Genomic DNA, 17,929 nt, shown 5'->3' on the forward strand with positions numbered 1-17,929 from the left:
CCACTTGCAAAGCATCTTGACTTGATATCCCCATACAAGTTTCTTCTCCACTCCCTATATCGCCTTCATTAAGCAAATTTTCGTACAATTGCTCTTCCTTGGTCGAGATACCTATCTTTTCCTTGTTCAACAAAACACACTCAAGAGGATCATTAGATGTGAGCAAGTGCTCATGCATGGAATTCACAATATTATCAAGCACTTCAACTCTCATGCAATTTTCTAAAGAAGAGGAAGGATATTTCATTCCTTCATTCAAATCAAATTCAATTACTTCCTCTCCTATCTTAAGAGATATCTTAGCACTTTTCACATCTATCATAGCCCCCGATGTAGCAAGGAAAGGTCTACCTAAGATGATAGGTATTGTAGCATCTTCATCCATATCCAACACTACAAAATCAACCGGGATAACAAATTTCCCAACCCTTAAAGGCACATCTTCTACCTTTCCCTTAGGAATCTTGATTGACCTATCGGCTAATTGCAAGGTAATCTTTGAAGGTAGAAGTTCTCCTAGACCTACTCTTTGATAAACCGAATATGGCATAAGGCTAACACTAGCTCCTAAGTCACATAAGGCATTATCAATTTGGGTCTTATTGATAGCACAAGGGATGGAAAAATTTCCGGGATCCTTCAACTTAGGAGGCATCTTATTCATGATAATTGCACTACAATGCTCGGTAAGGCTAATAGTCTCCGCCACATCACAAGTCCTTTTTCCACTCAAAATCTCCTTAAGGAACTTAGCATAATTTGGCATTTGTTCAACAACATCGGTGAAAGGAAGAGTTAAATGAAGTTGCTTAAGCATCTCTACAAATTTTCCAAATTACTCATCCAACTTATATCTATTATATCTTTGAGGATAGGGGAGCCTTGGTTTGCAAACCTCTCTCTCTTTCTCTATCACCTTCTCTACTTGTTCCTCACCAACATTTTCGCTCAAGGGGCATTCATCACCTTCAATTTCAATAGAATTCTTACTAGTTCTCTCATTAGCAACACTCTTCTTAGGCACACCTCCCTCAAGGACCTTACCACTTCTAGTAACAATGGCATCCATAGGGTTCCTAGAATCTAAGCTAGGTGGAGTCAAAGAAGAAGAGTTTGCATATTCCTTGAATATACTAGTCAATTGAGAAAGTTTTTCACTCAAATCTTTGTTATAAGCCAACATGTAATTAAACTTCTCTTCATTCAAAACCATACACATTTCCAAAGTTTTGGCTTGTTTCTCAATGACACTTTCCAAAAATTCCCTAGAAGAAAATGATTGGTCATGGGAATTATCATTTAAACTTTGAGCATTTGGAACTAAATCAATTGGGGAACCATCTTGAAAACTTGCTTGAAAATATCCCCTAGCTTGATTATTCCAATTACCCCTAGTTTCATTTTGGCTCCTTTGTGGACCATAGTTATCATAACCTTGGTTATGATCCCCATGTCTATAGCCATGACCATGACCATTACAACCATGATGGTTATAGTTACCATGAATCTCTTGGTATTCATGATTTCTATAACCTCCATTTTGGTTATAATCATCATGATTCATATGATAATTCCTATTTCCAATATTTCTTTGAACATCATTTCTAGGTTCACAAGCATGATTATTGACATAATTCATATGTTCAATTTCACTTCCATCACATTTACTACAAGGAACATTTGGGCACATAGAAGCATTATGATCATTCATTCCACATAATTAACATGGCCAACATTCCACAATCATGCAACAAGTAGAAAAATTGGAGTTAGAGTGAGAAGATGTACCTCTCCCCTTAATTTGGGAGGGAAGAATTGGAGCTTGGGAAGGAGGCTTCTCAAGCTTTTCCTTGAGAGACATAACTTCTTTCCCTAAATCCGCAATCAAAATGGTCAAATCATTGATGATACTAAGTTGTTCGATCGAGTAACCCTTGCTTGTTGGTTCTCTTTCCACTTCTTTCCAATTCATATAATGACGAGCTACTTCATCAATAGCATCAACCACTTCTTCTTCCGTCTTGTTCATGATTGGGCCTCCGGCTCCGCCATCCAAACTTGCTCTCCCATGAGAACTCAACCCACCATAAAAGATATGTATGATTTGATAGGTAGGAATCCCATGGTGTGGACACTCCCTTTGATAATCCTTGAATCTTTCCCATGCTTCATAAAGGCTTTCATTAGGCTTTTGCTTGAACCCTTGAATCAAAGTTCTTGCCTCCGCCGTTTTCTTTTGAGGATAGAAACGGAACAAGAAAGCTTTGGTGACATCATCCCAAGTTTTCAATGAATTGGGCTTCACCTCTTTATCTAGCCATTCCAAAGACCTTCCGATGAGGGAGAAAGGGAACAACTTAAGGCGGATGAATTCTTGAGACAGTCCATTAATCTTGATTGTGTTACAATATTTTTCAAACTCCTTAAGATGGTTCAATGGGCTCTCGTTCTTTGCCCCACTATATTGTCTCCTCTCAATTAGGGTGATCATTGCCGGCCGAATTTCAAAGTCATTCTCCGGTGTTATAGGTGGAGCTATGGCGCTCTCATACCTATATGCCCCGGGCACTCCAAGCTCTTTCAAGGTAACTCTTGAATTACCTCCCATGACTTGGGATCTATACACACATAACTCAAAGACAATATTAGTAGCACGACTACAAGTGTAGCCTAAGTGTAAAATCTTTTTGTATTTTGCAAATAGAGTGGAATAGACTCAACAACAACATGCATTCAAAGCACCACTCCCCGGCAACGGCGCCATTTTGATGGGAAGGAGAACGGTAGGTCGTTGGGCTACCACCCCACCCAATCAAACAAAATTTGTAACTTAACAAACCCCTATTTAGTGTAGTGGTAAGTCAAGGTCGAACCCAAAGAAATGGAGGTCAAATGCACGATACCTAAGTTAAGCTATTCCGAAGTCTAGTAGGGGTTTATGGTAGAAACTAAGGTTAAGCTATTCCAAAGGAATGGAGTTCTCTTTGGGCGAGAAAAGATTGAGCCAAGATACGTGGAAGACAACTCTTCACTCATTCAAACGGTCTTACAAAGTGAAAATTTTGATCCTTCGAAGTTTATCACTCCAATAGAAGATCAAGAGCGAGGATGGCGCAAGACGGTAAAGGTGACCACTGCAAATGGAAGAAAGATCTCCGTAACTACAGGACAAGGGTCAATGTTCGAAGAATCGTCTAAGTTAGAGTCCGAGTCAGAGTCTTCCCTTATCAAGTCTTCTCAATCTCTAGTTGTAGCACCTCAATCTTCTATTCCTACTCCTAGGATAATTAGTAATCAAGTTCCAACGGACATCTCTTAATGAATTCAATAATATGTCTTCTTCCCCTTATTCCTCGTGTTTTTCTTTAACCAAAGATGACGAGCATTGCTTAATTAATGATGAAAATGATAAACAAATTATTAAAGAAACGGAAATACTTGAAAATAAAACACCAATAATCGAAGACAATGAAACAGTTGACATCTCAAAAGATCCAATCAGTAAAAGCGAAGTTAGAATCGGACTCACATTAAATAAAGATAAAAGCACCGGTTCAATTAATCTACTTAAAGAATTTATCGATGTATTCACTTGGTCATATGAAGATATTCCAGGCATTAATAGAGAAATAGCTCAACACACCATACCATTAATTCCAGGAATGAAACCTGTAAAACAAAAGTTACGTCGAATGAAACCCGACGTAGCCCTTAAAATAAAAGAAGAAGTACAAAAACAAATAACTGCAGGTTTTATCAGGGTATCCAAATACCTCAGCTCGAATGGGTCGCGAATGTGGTCCTAGTCCCTAAAAAGATGGTAGAGTTTGAATGTGTGTCGACTATCGAGATCTAAATAAGGCAAGTCCAAAGGACAACTTCCCTTCACCACACATTGATATCTTGGTAGATAGTACAGCAAATCACACACTTCTCTCGTTTATGGATGGATACGCGGGGTACAACCAAATTCTCATGGCCGAAGAAGACATGGAGAAAACAACATTCATAACACCTTGGGGTACTTACTGTTACACGGTAATGCCATTCCGGTTGAAAAACGCGGGTGTTACTTACCAACGAGCAGCGATTGCCCTACTGCACGACATGATGCACAAAGAAGTGGAAGTATATGTAGATGACATGATTGTAAAATCCAAGGAATGTCCAGGACATCAAGTAGCCTTAAGAAAGATCTTCAAAAGGTTAAGAAAATATAACATGAGGTTAAACCCCTCCAAATGTGCTTTCGGAGTAACCTCAGGAAAACACTTGGGATATGTCGTAAGCTCTAGAGGAATAAAGATAGACCCAACCAAGATTAAGGCAATCATGTCGATGCCACCGCCCAAAACCAAAAAACAAATTCGGGGATTTATTGGCCGGTTGCAATACATAAGTAAGTTCATATCTAAGTTGACCACGATATAAGAACCAATCTTCAAAAAGCTTAAGAAAAATGCGCCAGTCATATGGGACGATGAGTGTCAAAAAGCCTTTGAGAAGATCAAAGCATATCTCGCCAATCCTCCCGTATTAGCTCCAGCACTCCCAGGAATACCTCTAAGGTTGTACTTAACATTCACCAAAGAAACAATGGGAGCCATGCTCGCACAAGAAGTAGAAGACAAAGAAAATGCCATCTACAACCTAAGTAAAAAGATGCTCTAATATGAAACACGCTATACACCACTTGAGAAATTGTGCGTCGCATTGGTGTGGGCCACAACCAAGTTATGACATTACATGCTCGTTCACACCGTCTACGTAGTGTCACAAATGGATCCTCTCAAGTATTTATTCGAGAAATCTACACTTAATAGACGTATTTCAAGGTGGGTATTTAACCTAGCCCAGTTCGATATAAGGTTCATGCCTTAAAAGACGATTAAAGGATCCGTGATCTCGAATTTTCTAGCGGACTTCCCAGTAGAAGATTCAACGCCAATGCATGATCACGAGTTTCAGATGAAGATTTAATGATGAAAAAAGATAATACATGGACTCTATACTTTGATCGAGCCTCAAACCAGAAAGGATGTGGCGTAGGAGTCCTACTAGTATCACCTAAAGAGGAACACGTTCCCATCTCAATAAAGCTAGATTTCGACGTTACCAATAACGCAACAGAATATGAAGCATGCGTGGTAGGCCTCGAAACGGCTCTAGCCTTAGGAGTAAAGAAACTTCGAATTTTCGGAGATTCCTCTTTAATTATCAACCTAATCTCCAAAAGATAGAAGGTTAGGAGCGAAAGCTTAGCCCCTTACCAAACATACCTGGAAACCCTCACTTATCAACTGGAAAAGGTAGAATACACCTGTTTAATTAGAGAAGAAAATCAATTCGCCGATGTCTTGGCAAGACTAGCCTCAATGGTTAGAATTCCTAAGGAAATTGAACAAATGCCTTTAACCATAGAAAAAAAGGCATAAACCGGCATATATCCAAGCTGTAGAAGACGATGAAGTAGTCCAAGAAGAAGAACAAGAAGAAGAAGATCCATGGTATACTGATATACTCAATTACGTCACCAAAGGAGAATACTCTCCTCATGCTGACAAAAGAGCAAAACGAGCCTTAAGACTTTTGGCTTCCTAGTACGTGCTCATATGAAATGAGTTATAGAAAAGGGTACCTAAAGGTCGAGCTTTATTATGTGTAGGTAAAAAAAGATGCTCAAAGAGCTATGAGAGTAGTCCATGAAGGAATATGTGGAACACATGTTAATGGCAAAATGCTAGTCCAAAAATAATGCGAGAAGGATGCTATCGGACTACCATGAATAGGGACTGTCATCAATATGTAAAAAGATGCCCTAAGTGCCAAATCTATGCAAATTTGCAACATATTCCTCCATCTCTTCTCTACACATACACTTCACCATGGCCTTTCTCAACATAGGGAATTAACATAATTGGAAAAATGACACCTCCTGGGACAGGAGAACATGAATACATTTTGGTTGCAATCGATTACTTCACATAGTGGGTTGAAGCACAATCATATGCTAAACTCACTACAAAGCATGTAACACTCTTTATCGAAAGAAACATAATTTGTCGATGTGGAGTCCCACGTGAGATGATAAGTGACAATGGTACTAACTTTCAAGCCGAATGTGAAGAATTGCTACAAAAATATTTTATTCAACATCATCATTCTTCCCCTTACAAGCCTCAAGCAAATGGAGCAGTTGAGGCCGCCAATAAGAACCTAAAGACTATCATCGAGGAAATGAAAGAAAATTACAAAAATTGTCCTGATAAACTCCACTTTGCACTTTGGGGTTATCGCACGTCAATCCGAACATTAACAGGGAGTACGCCATTCACCTTAGTGTATGGAATGGATTTCGTACAACCTGTGGAGTTAGAAATACCTTCTCTACGCATCACGAAAAGAATGGACTAGAGCACGGCATGAAGAGCTAATTTTACTTGACGAAAAGCGATTAGAGGCTCTACATCATACCCAATGTTATCAAACTCGTATGGCTAGACAAATTAACAAAAAGGTCAAAACTAGAAATATCAAGGTTGGAGACTTGGTATTAAAAGCAATAAGGAAAAATGTTTTGGATCCAAGAGGTGAGTTTAGATCTAATTGGTCCGGACCATACATTGTCAAAACAATCTTGTCAGGAGGCGCGGCAAAATTAACTGACATGGATGGCAATGAATTTTCAAATATGACAAATCTTGACCAACATAAGAAGTACTACCCATAAACACTTGAGTAACACACTCAAGAGAGCTACGTTTGGACTGATTCCTTAGGAAAGGATACGTAGGCAACCCTTTAAAGGGTGCGGCCACTTTAATTTTTCAAATTCTCGCATCCCTGAATTGACAAAATTATGACTGCAAGAAAATAAGTCTGTCGCCAGAAAACAGACTCTGTCGCTAGACGACAGCTTTGTCGCCAGCAACAGAAGGAATATCCCAACGACAGACTTTGAACAGGCAGCGCCAGTTTTCTGCGAGAATTTGGGCAAGTTTGGTGCATTCTGGAAATTTATCGACTTCCGCACTCGAAGAAATCTTCTGAAATAAATATTTTTAATTGTTTTCATTGTTTAATTGTAAAGTTAATTTAATTAAAAAAGCTGAAATCACATTAGTTAATAAAAAATTACATTATTGATGAAATAAAGCATAAAGAAATTAACTTAAAACAAATTTAAATTGTTTAATAAATCAAAAGAAAAGCAATGCTTTAATCTTTCTTCTCTTTCTTAATTCTTTTCCAATTTTTGTCCGCATCCTCTTCTTTATCCATTACTTTTGCTAGAAGGCACCCATTAGAAGATCTACATTCTATTTTGGTTTGGATAGTCTCTCCCTCCGCTAAAACTCCATGCTTCTTTTCTACCCAAACTTTCTTTTCTGTAGAGTCAACTTTTCTTTTCCCTTTATCTTTGTTAGATCTCTTCTTTTTAGGCATAATAGGAGTCTTAAACTCGTTTCTTTCACCTAGACGTTCCTTAACAGGAGCTTTCTTATCTCCTAGACGAGTCTTCACATTGGTCTTCTCAACTTTGACTTAGTCTTTTTGAGATCGTCCATCGGGACATTGCTTCACACTATTGGACAAAGAGGGTGGAACCTTATGGGGAACCACCTCCCATAAAGGTCTTGCACACCAATACTTATCAAAGCGCTCAACTTCTTGTGAAACAAGGAATTCATAAGGACGGTGAAAATCTCCCGTAGGGATAGTTTGTGCAATACCATATTATCTCTTTACGCTACAGGGATAGTTTGATAAGCTAGGTAGACGGCAAAAAGGTTGGTTGTTACAACCAATCATCTTCTCAATCTTCCACCAAGGGAAGACCCAGTTCATGGAAAAGTCACCAGCAGCAAACACCTTACCCCACTCACGGCGACCCATCTTTAAAGAGAAGCGCTTCTTTCGCCGAACAAAGTAGTTGGGAGTATACTTATCAATATCATCAGGAGGACTAATTAATCCTAGTCTCTCCATGAGCCATATCTGTAAAAATGTACATAATTAGTATTGCAATACAAAAATAATTTTTTTATTTCTGTAATTAAGAATATTATTTTTCTACCTGTAATTAAATTGGAGAACCTCGAAGGGGTGCTTTAGGATTCTTTTTCAACTCATCAAGACTCAACATGGTCTCTCCAACAATTAATGGCATTGGATTTCACTCTGATTCAATTCTTTCTAAAACAGATATGATAATTGCTTAGCCCTCATTGTTTTTACCACTAGTAAGGAGATATTGGCTAAGCATGCAAAAGAGGAAGGCTCTTCTTCTATAAACATGGAAAGATTCGGAGCGTGGTTTATCAAAATAAAAACGTGCAAATTCTTTTAAATCAATATTATTACCATGCACTATGTTGTTTAGATCTTTACCCCTAAGATCAAGAAAACGCTCCTAATCTTTATAATAATACAAACTTATCCTAGGCATTACCGCAAGATTTAAGGACGGAAGCCTTGAATGGCACCAAATTCTTCCGGTAAAGGGCAAATTTTATCATAGAATAATTTAAAACAGTGAGTATTAGAATCCCAATATTCTAAGGCGGTACGAATAAATACTATGTCAATATCTACCCCCTTTATACCATAAATACCCCCCATGTGAAATGTTAAGTTCTTTTCTCTCTTTAGTGATTAAAGAACGACACCACTCACGTGTGAAATCACAAAAGTTTTTTTTTTAATTAAAGACATGATTAATTGTCAATTTGTATAATGACTAATTTGTTCGAATTATACAAAAAACGTCAGATCAGGGGGCTATTTATAAGCTATTTTTTCGCCAGAATTCAATTCCTGAAAGAATTCTGAAAATTGATTCTGTCGCCAGGCGACAATCCTGTCGCGTGGCGACAGAAGCAAACGTGTGGCGCCAGCTTACTTTATCCAGAGACAGTCACGCGCTACGTAAACCGCGTTTTTTCTAACTCCAATTTGACTTTGATTTGGCCTATCAAATCCACATTGTTTCATCTTTGCCTTTTTCGCTCTTGATTAAATTAAGCTTAGTTAAATTTAGGCTTAGTTTTGGTCGAAGTATTTTTCTTCATTTTATTTTTCATTTTTTTCTTAGTTGGGGATAAAGTCGGTACCCTCCATAATAATAAAAATAACGGAAATTTCTTGCGCGAATATTAAAGTCACATTTCTTTCGCACACACTCACTTGCACACAAAATAAAAAAATAAAATGCAAGAAATAAAATGAGTTTAAATAATAAAATTGCATATACACAAGTGTCTAATACATGAGTCATATAATACAAATTACACAAAGTCATACAAAGTCAAAATAAATAAATACAGGTACAACTACGGTGCGGGAGGCTGCAAATGATGAGGAATGTTGAAAGTAACGAAGAATGTCGTAGTCCGTGGAGTATGTCCCTCACCATCCCCCGATGCGCCGGTCGTCGGAAACCATAACTCAGGGCCAGTCCAACCCGTCTCACCCTGATATCCGATAGATAGCGGCTGAGGCTGCAAGGGCTGCTGCGACGACGAACCGACCTCGTATGTCCTACCACCCATGAAAGGAGCCCATGTCATCTCTCCTCGGCTGGTCGGCCAAGCTGCAACTTCCTCAGGAGAAGAGGCTGAATCCTCTGTAGGAGCGGCCTCAGAACGACCACCCCGACCGCCACAAGTAGTGCGGCGACGCCTCGAGTCGGACCTAATAGTCTCTCTCCTAGGCTCAGGCCTCGACCGTGTGTGCGGAGAAGGAATAGATTGTCCCTGCAAGAATGAATCAAGTTAGAAATCAAGTAAAAAGTGTAACGAAAAGTAATGCTAAAGTAAATTTGAGAGTAATACCTCCTCAGCGTCGTTGCTACGACAAGTAGCACGGTTCTGGAACCTCACGAGCTGGCTGCGAAAGGCGTCTATGCACCTCGCCATAGCTGTCACCAACTCGCGAGAAAACTGTCAAAGGTACAAGGTTAGTAATGGTATGAAAACAAATACAAAAGCATAAATATATAAATATGCTCACCCGAGTCTGGTGACGGGGAATGGAGCGCTCCACGAACCGCTCCTCCTCCGGAGCTGGCGGAATCAGCTCCTTAATCGATCTATACATGCCCTAATAGCGTATGGACATCCTCGAGGGAATAAACTCCCTAGGACCGGCCTGATAAGGGTAAAGACAAATGATTAGAAATCAGTTGGGGGCTACCTAGTTGAAAGCAAATGAAATAAAGTAAAAAGCATACCGCTGCCTCCTCAGATAGGACAGAAGCCGTCGCTAGTAAAGGCAGCAAGTCCTCCTTGTAGCTCTGCTCGAGGAGAACGTAGGACCTCCAGGGAGTACCCCGAGATAATCCACTCGCCCGGTCTCGCAGTAGTGCCTCATAAAACATGTGCCGAGGCGGAGGGGTAGGAACAAAGAAAACCTCTAAGAAATGCTGAATGACTACCCTCTCTCCTAGGTAGACCACCGCATTGTCTGTCCCCAAAAAATATCGACGCTCAATAGTGTACTATGCAGCTAGCACAGGTACAAAACAACTATGTGAGATGAATGCTAAACAAAGAGATGATAATAAAAAAAGGGCAGTGTTCGCAAGAACCTACCGAGAGGAGCACCTCTCGAAGACGAACGGCCTCAGCTGGACCACGACGACCTCCCCGACTGGCGACAATGGGGAGCTCACGGGTCGAAGGTCTCGAAGGCGCAAGTGAGGGGAAATACTCGTAGAACCAGATCTACACAAATGACAAAAATCAATGCGACCTCTACGACCCTCCGGAAGCTGGAAAGTGCGACCTCTCCAGACAAGGCCCTGTGACGGCAAGAACGTCGCAGGCCCAGCAAAAAGTCCGCATAGGCCATACTGGCCCAGTCATATGTCCCGACCAAGTAAAGGTTGCGAACAGTGGATAGGTAGTAAAGTAATCTACTACCCTTGTCAGGGGAAAAGGTCCCTGATTTTTCACAGCATAATAAGCACTAAAATGCGCACTTGCTGCTCGCGAGTGATCGCATTATCCTCAAAAGCTGCAACTAGTGTGCCGCGACGAATATATCGAGAGCTCAGCTGTCCCGACTCAGCCTCAGCTCGGGCCCGAACAACAATCGGACCCAACAACTCCAACACGATCGGTGAATGGACCGTGATATCGCTGTCGAATGGCAGAGGAGCAGTCTGATACTCTAGCCCCGTGATGAGACTAAAGTCGGCTGGAGTGACTGTCATCTCACCCAAGGGAAAGTGGAAGGTGTAGGTTGTGTCCTAAAAGAACTTCACCAAAGCTCGAACGACGAGGTTACCCCCGTCGAAAGAAAACATGTCCCGGGTGGCCCGAAGAAGAGCAGTCAACCCACATGACTTCCAAAGCTGCCGCAATCCCTCATCCCTACTGATGAAGGTGTCGTAGAGCGTGCCAATGTGGAGTTGCCCGAACCGTGACTACGGGTCCTCCCACTCTCGAGACCTCGTCGGACTCGCTCCGACAAATGATGCACGGGGGCAAAGAACATGGTGCACTCGTTCCACTCTGGAAGAGGTCCTAGTCTGGACGTAGACGGAGCAACCTCGCTCTTGCTAGCTGGCTCGTCTTCCCGGCGCGGATCCCTCGATCGAGAACTGGAACCACGCCATCTAGCCATGCTAAATTATGTAAAAGTAATTAAATTTAAGGCTCTATAGTATCTAAGGTTCGCCTAGCCGCATGATACTATTCTCGCAAAAAACAAAGTACATAGTACTAAAACAGAGCAAAAATTAAACTAAGCATAATTAGCATTTTCAAGCAAACAAACAATTTCTTGCAATTATATAGTAAATATTGTGACAAATTGTACAAGAAAAGACGGTAAAAACGCAAAGAACAAGTCACATTGTTCTTCACGACCTCAAGAGGTCCAACAATGGTAAATCATTCATTTCTTCACTAAATTGAGTCAAACAAGTCTCATCATACTCCCAATGCAATATACAAAAGGCTGAACTGGTGTATCCTTAGGTGCCTTCAGAACTGCCGAGCCGTAAGAAAGATGGGTAGAGCACTTATTCCGCCGGCCCTACAAGCTTGAACACCTTCGCATGCCCCGAAAACGAAACGACGGTATAGGTCAGTACTGGGTGTTTTCGAGCAGCAAAGCTTACACATAATCAAGTAAATTCAAGGCATAAAATTCAACAAATAAAGCAAATTGAGCATGAACATGTTCGAGTTTTTCGAAAAGTCGCGAGCAAGAATGAGCAATTCAGAAAAAATCGAGTTGAGTTTGAGCAAAACTTACATAGATGGGAAAATAGATGAGATAAGCTTTGATTTGCAACAAGTTTGAGCGAATTTGGTCGAGAAACGAGCAAGAACAAGTGTTTTGAAGATTTGAGAAACACGAACGAACAGAGCAGCAGCGAAATGAAGAAGAAAGAATGGGTATTTAAAAACCCAATTATGTTGCCAAATGACAAATTTGTCGCGAGGTGACAGACTCTGTCTCTTGGCGACAGGCGTAAAATGTGGCGACAACTGTTTCTGGCTGGCGCCAGAGCGAGGATGATATATGGGGGTCCAATTATGGTTATGTGGACCTTGTGCAGCAGTTTGGTTCCTTTGTACGCCAGACATGAGTTAGTAATCAGCTCGATTAAAATCACATTAAGTGATCGACCTGATAGGAGATCGTCTCACTTAGCTTAAAGCGTCAAAATATTGGCTCATAGCAAAGGCACCAAATTAATGGTTCATAAGCAATAGAAGCACCGACGTAATGGTTCACAAAACAGTGGAAGCACCGACATATTGGTACAAGAGCAATGTTAAAGATCAATACGTAAAATGATCTTCGACAAAGTCCCAACGAAGAGACGAAATTGTCTATAATGGCAAGATACTGCCATGGCGAAATAATGTCACAAATTCTGAAGATGACGGGACATGGTCACCTTTGACGATCCCTCGAGATAAAGTAGATATTGTCTATAATGGCGACGTACTGTCGTGGCGACGTGCTGCCACAACCTTGAGATTGACGACATACGGTCATTTTCGACGATGTTCCCGAGATACTGTGGAGGATTGTCACCAAAGAAAATTAAAGATAGCGACGTAATGTTACCTTTAAAGATGGTGTTCACGAGAGATACTGTGGAGGTTGTCACAAACAACAAATATAGCGACAAAAATGGTTACTCCAGAGACGTGTGCTCGACAATGCAAGATACGCGTTTCTTAACTCTTTTATCTATATAAATAATGTTGATTTGCAGGTATCGGGGTTATAAGAATGATTTGGCATCGCAGAACGTTCTAAATCATTCTCCGTCAAAACCTAAGTTTTGCCAAACTCAGTCAAAGTGGGGGCTTCTGTAGACACCCATTTGTGTCTCCCTAAAACCAAACCTTGTGATGAATGCCTTTCACGTCGATTTATAATCGAATGAGGTGAAAGTGTGGAAAGTCAAGTGTTGCGGTATATTATAAGCCAATCTAGTTTATTAAAATTCTCATCTCTCTATTTTTGAAAATAACCTTATTTTTTTAAAAATAGCCAATCTAGTTTATTTTTGTCCATGATAAGGGTCCAATAATAGTGTTATTGGATGGGGCTCGAAAAGACCTTTCCAGCGATATATTATAAGCCGAATTCCGATGAATATTGAGGAAGTTATGGCCAAAATACTAAATTGGGCCCGGTTCATCATTTACATATGGCGCAATGATCTAGAGGAGGGCCCAATGTTAATTATTATTCCTAAAATTATTAGGATTAATTATAATTTTCTAGAGGTTTCTAGAAGGTTCTTTTAAATTCTAATAGAGTTAGGATTAATGATTATTTAAAAATGGATTTTTATTTGGAAATAAAATATTATTATTTTATTATAATATTATTATGTTTAATTATACGTTTTTAGCTTCTGTAAGGATTCCGTAGATCAAATTTGGTTAAAGATCGGATTTCGCGTAAAAAGCGTGTGAAAGCCAGGCTGATTTCCCTTTTGTAAAGGAGAGTGAAGAGAAAAAAAAAAAAAGAGAAAAAGGGAATGAATGAAGAATAAAAAGAAAAGGATAATAATGCAAAGAAGGAATGTATTATCACCACCTTAGCAACCAAATAAGCTTGGGGGTGTAGTCTAAAAAGTTCATTCAAAGTTGCAACTTGGGTCAAGGTTAGAAGCCTTTTTGGGTTTGCTACAAATGATACAACTTAGTCGGCTCATTTTGCAAAACACTTCTAGTTTTATACATATACCTTAACTTTGTGTCGTAGTCCTTGAGTCTTGTAATGATTAGGAGAGTAGTGGATGCCTTTATCGGTGGAGGGAGTTGATTCGCAAGCATATGGAGAGGGTACTCTTTCATTGAGATGTCGAGCGTTTGAAACCGCTTTATCTATGTTTTTTCGGCTCCTTCGTGGAGTCACGAGACACTACCATTAGGGGGGATTTGAACTTTTTTATAGGGACGCGGTAAGATATGCTAGGCTTTGGCTAGTCATGACCGTGGTTGATCTTAGGCATATACCTCATGCTCGAGTTTTATTGCTTAAGGATTCTCATATCTATGCATGTGCTTTTCTTTGAGCAAATTGATCTTTGGTTTTGTTTTTTGGCAATGTGAATTGCTTGAGGACAAGCATTTGGCTAGCTTTGGGGGATTTGATAAGTGGTTTATTTGACCACTTATTGTGTATATTTAAACCCGATTTTGCGATCATTTCCCCTCTTTCTAACCCAATTTTGAATGAAAATGTTTTGTCTCGGCTTTCCCCCTCTTGGTTTGTGTTTGTCCACGTTTTGCAGGTCTATGGACTCAATTTGGCAAGATTTCGGTGCATGAATTGTGTTTAAGACAAGAGAATTAAAGATTGGAGAGGGCGCTCCAGCGGAGCGGGCGTGCACCTCTCATGGAGTGGGCACTCCTCGACTTTAGCTACATTCTGCCCAAATTCAGAGTCTATTAGGAGCGGGCGTGCTCCTGACCAGGAGCGGTTGCTCCTCCCTTTGAAGTTTAAATCTGCCCATGCTGTGTAACAGGGGAGCGGGCGTGCAACATGTGAGGAGTGGGCGCTCCTCCCTGACACTTTCAAAAATGACTTTTCATTGAACAATTCTGGAGAGGGCGTGCAGCCAAAAGGAGCGGGCGCTCCTCATTGTGGAGCGGGCGCTCCTCGCTGGGAATCCGTTTTCTTTTGACGGATTTTCCTATGTGTTTCAGGCAGTATAAATACTACCCCTTTAGCTCTTTTAGAAGTAGAGAACAGTAGCCTAGTTTTCAGAAACCTCTTTTAGTTTGAACATTTCTTTTAATTAATTTTAGCTTAGTTTTCATCAAATCAAATCATTGTATTAGTGAAATTCAAGAATTATTCTCAAGGTTTGGCAATTTGCATTCAACATTTGAAACTTCAATTAGTAATTTCTCCAACCTTTTTCTACTTAATTTCAGATTTTATTTGGTATTTGCATGTTATTTAAATCTTCTTGGTTCTTGGTAATTTGTTATTGGATGATAGTTATTTAAATTGTTAACCACTTTTGCCAAATTATTAATGTAGTTAGAACCCTAATAGTTGATTGCATGTTGATAAACATGAGTTGTGAGTAGTGCTTTTGCTAGGGGTTCGGTGAAGCTCAACCTTTTGGGTTAATTATGCAAATGTGGGAGAAACATTGATGTGCGTATTGCAATTAAATTGATTATATGAGGTTGCTTGTTAGTTCTTCATGATAGGATTAGCTACCCTTGACTTAGGAGCTTGATGACATGATATGCCTAATTTGACATGGAAGTATATATTGAGTATGTCATTACTTATTGCAATTAAATTATGTATCATCTATTGCTAGACTAATGAGGAATCTAAGTTTAGTAGTGTGAGTTGTTTTCTTATTGCATGAGGTTGATTTTACATATAGTCCTTGCTATATCTTGTCTATTTTACTCCTCGTTAGCCTAATTGCCTTGGTTGAGTGGATCCCATTCCCTAGTGTCTTTAATCCATTGATTTAGAACCATAGTTTGTTTGTCTACTTGACGAACCCCAATTCACCATTGACATTGAATTAGCTTAAGTGTTAAGATCTTAATTAGCAACCATATCCCGTTCCTTATGGACTGAACTCTTACTTGTCATTATGCTTGGTTTGTAAGGTGTTTGTTAATAAATGTGTTTGATCGAGTGTGGAATGTGCGACCGTTCTAACGCCCATCAAAATGGCGCATTTGATAAGTGGTTTATTTGACCACTTATTATGTAAATTTAAATCCGATTTTGCAATCATTTCCCCTCTTTTTAACCTAATTTTGAATGAAAATGTTTTGTCTCGGCTTTCCCCCTCTTGGTTTATGTTTGTCCACGTTTTGCAGGTCTATGGACTCAATTTGGTAAGATTTCGGTGCATGAATTGTGTTTAAGACAAGATAATTAAAGATTAAAGAGGGCGCTCCAGGGGAGCAGGCGTGCACCTCTCATGAAGCGGGGGCACCTCGACTTTAGCTACATTCTGCCCAAATTCAGAGTCTGTTAGGAGCGCGTGCTCCTGACCAGGAGCGGCCGCTCCTCCCTTTGAAGTTGAAATCTGCCCATGTTGTGGAACAGTGGAGCGGGCGTTCATCATGTGAGGAGCGGGCGCTCCTCCCTGACACTTTCAAATCTAACTTTTCATTGAAGCATTCAGGAGAGGGCGTGCAGCCGAAAGGAGCGGGCGCTCCTAGCGTAGGAGCGGCGCTCCTCATTGTGGAGCGGGCGCTCCTCGTTGGGAATCCGTTTTCTTTTGACGGATTTTCCTATGTGTTTCGGGGAGTATAAATACTTCCCCATTAGCTCTTTTAGAAGGTAGAGAACAGTAGCCTAGTTTTCATAAACCTCTCTTAGTTTGAACATTCCTTTTAATTAATTTTAGATTATTTTTCATCAAATCAAATCATTGTATTAGTGAAATTCAAGAATTATTCTCAAGGTTTGGCAATTTGTATTCAACATTTGAAGCTTCAATTAGTAATTTCTCCAACCTTTTTCTACTTAATTTCAGATTTTATTTGGTATTTGCATGTTATTTTAATCTTCTTGGTTCTTGGTAATTTGTTATTGGATGATAGTTATTTCAATTCTTAACCACTTTTCCCATATCATTCAAGTAGTTAGAATCCTAATTGTTGATTGCATGTTGATAAACATGAGTTGTGAGTAGTCTTCTTGCTAGGGGTTGGGTGAAGCTCAACCTTTTGGGTTAATTATGCAAATGTGGGAGAAACGTTGATGTTTGTATTACAATTAAATTGATTATATGAGATTGCTTGTTAGTTCTTCATGATAGGATTAGCTACCCTTGACTTAGGAGCTTGATGGCATGATATGCCTAATTTGACATTGAAGTGTAAATTGAGTATGTCATTACTTATTGCAATTTGATTATGTATCATCTATTGCTAGACTAATGAGGAATCTAAGTTTAGTAGTGTGAGTTGTTTTCTTATTGCATGAGGTTGATTTTACATATAGTCCTTGCTATATCTTGTCTATTTTACTCCCCGTTTGCCTAATTGTCTTGGTTGAGTGGATCCCATTCCCTAGTGTCTTTAATCCATTGATTTAGAACCATAGTTTGTTTATCTACTTGACGAACCCCAATTCACCATTGACTTCGAATTAGCTTAAGTGTTAAGATCTTTAGCATCCATATCCCGTTCCTTGTGGACTGAACTCTTAATTTTCATTATGCTTGGTTTGTAAGGTGTTTGTTAATAAATGTGTTTGAACAAGGTGGAATGTGCGACCGTTCTAACGCCCATCAAAATGGCGCCGTTGCCGGGGTGCGGTGTTGTTGATTGCTAATTGATTACTTGAGTCTAGTTCACCATATGATGAGTGGTATTTATTTAACTCTTTTATCCTTTTCTTTAAGGATTTTTCCCTTCACTTGGACTTGTTTGAGCCTTTTCAAGCACCTTGT

General features: G+C 39.8%; 1 non-coding gene across 1 annotated transcript; it reads left to right on the forward strand.

Moving 5' to 3' along the window:
* The first annotated feature begins 2,117 nt into the window (after positions 1-2,117).
* Positions 2,118-2,223, forward strand: LOC145596299 (small nucleolar RNA R71). Its single transcript, XR_014103148.1, has one exon. It is a non-coding gene; the product is annotated as a small nucleolar RNA R71 (small nucleolar RNA).
* Positions 2,224-17,929: the final 15,706 nt, after the last annotated feature.

The sequence above is a fragment of the Chenopodium album genome, chromosome 19 (assembly GCF_948465745.1).
Source record: "Chenopodium album chromosome 19, dcCheAlbu1.1, whole genome shotgun sequence".
Classification (NCBI taxonomy): domain Eukaryota; kingdom Viridiplantae; phylum Streptophyta; class Magnoliopsida; order Caryophyllales; family Amaranthaceae; genus Chenopodium; species Chenopodium album.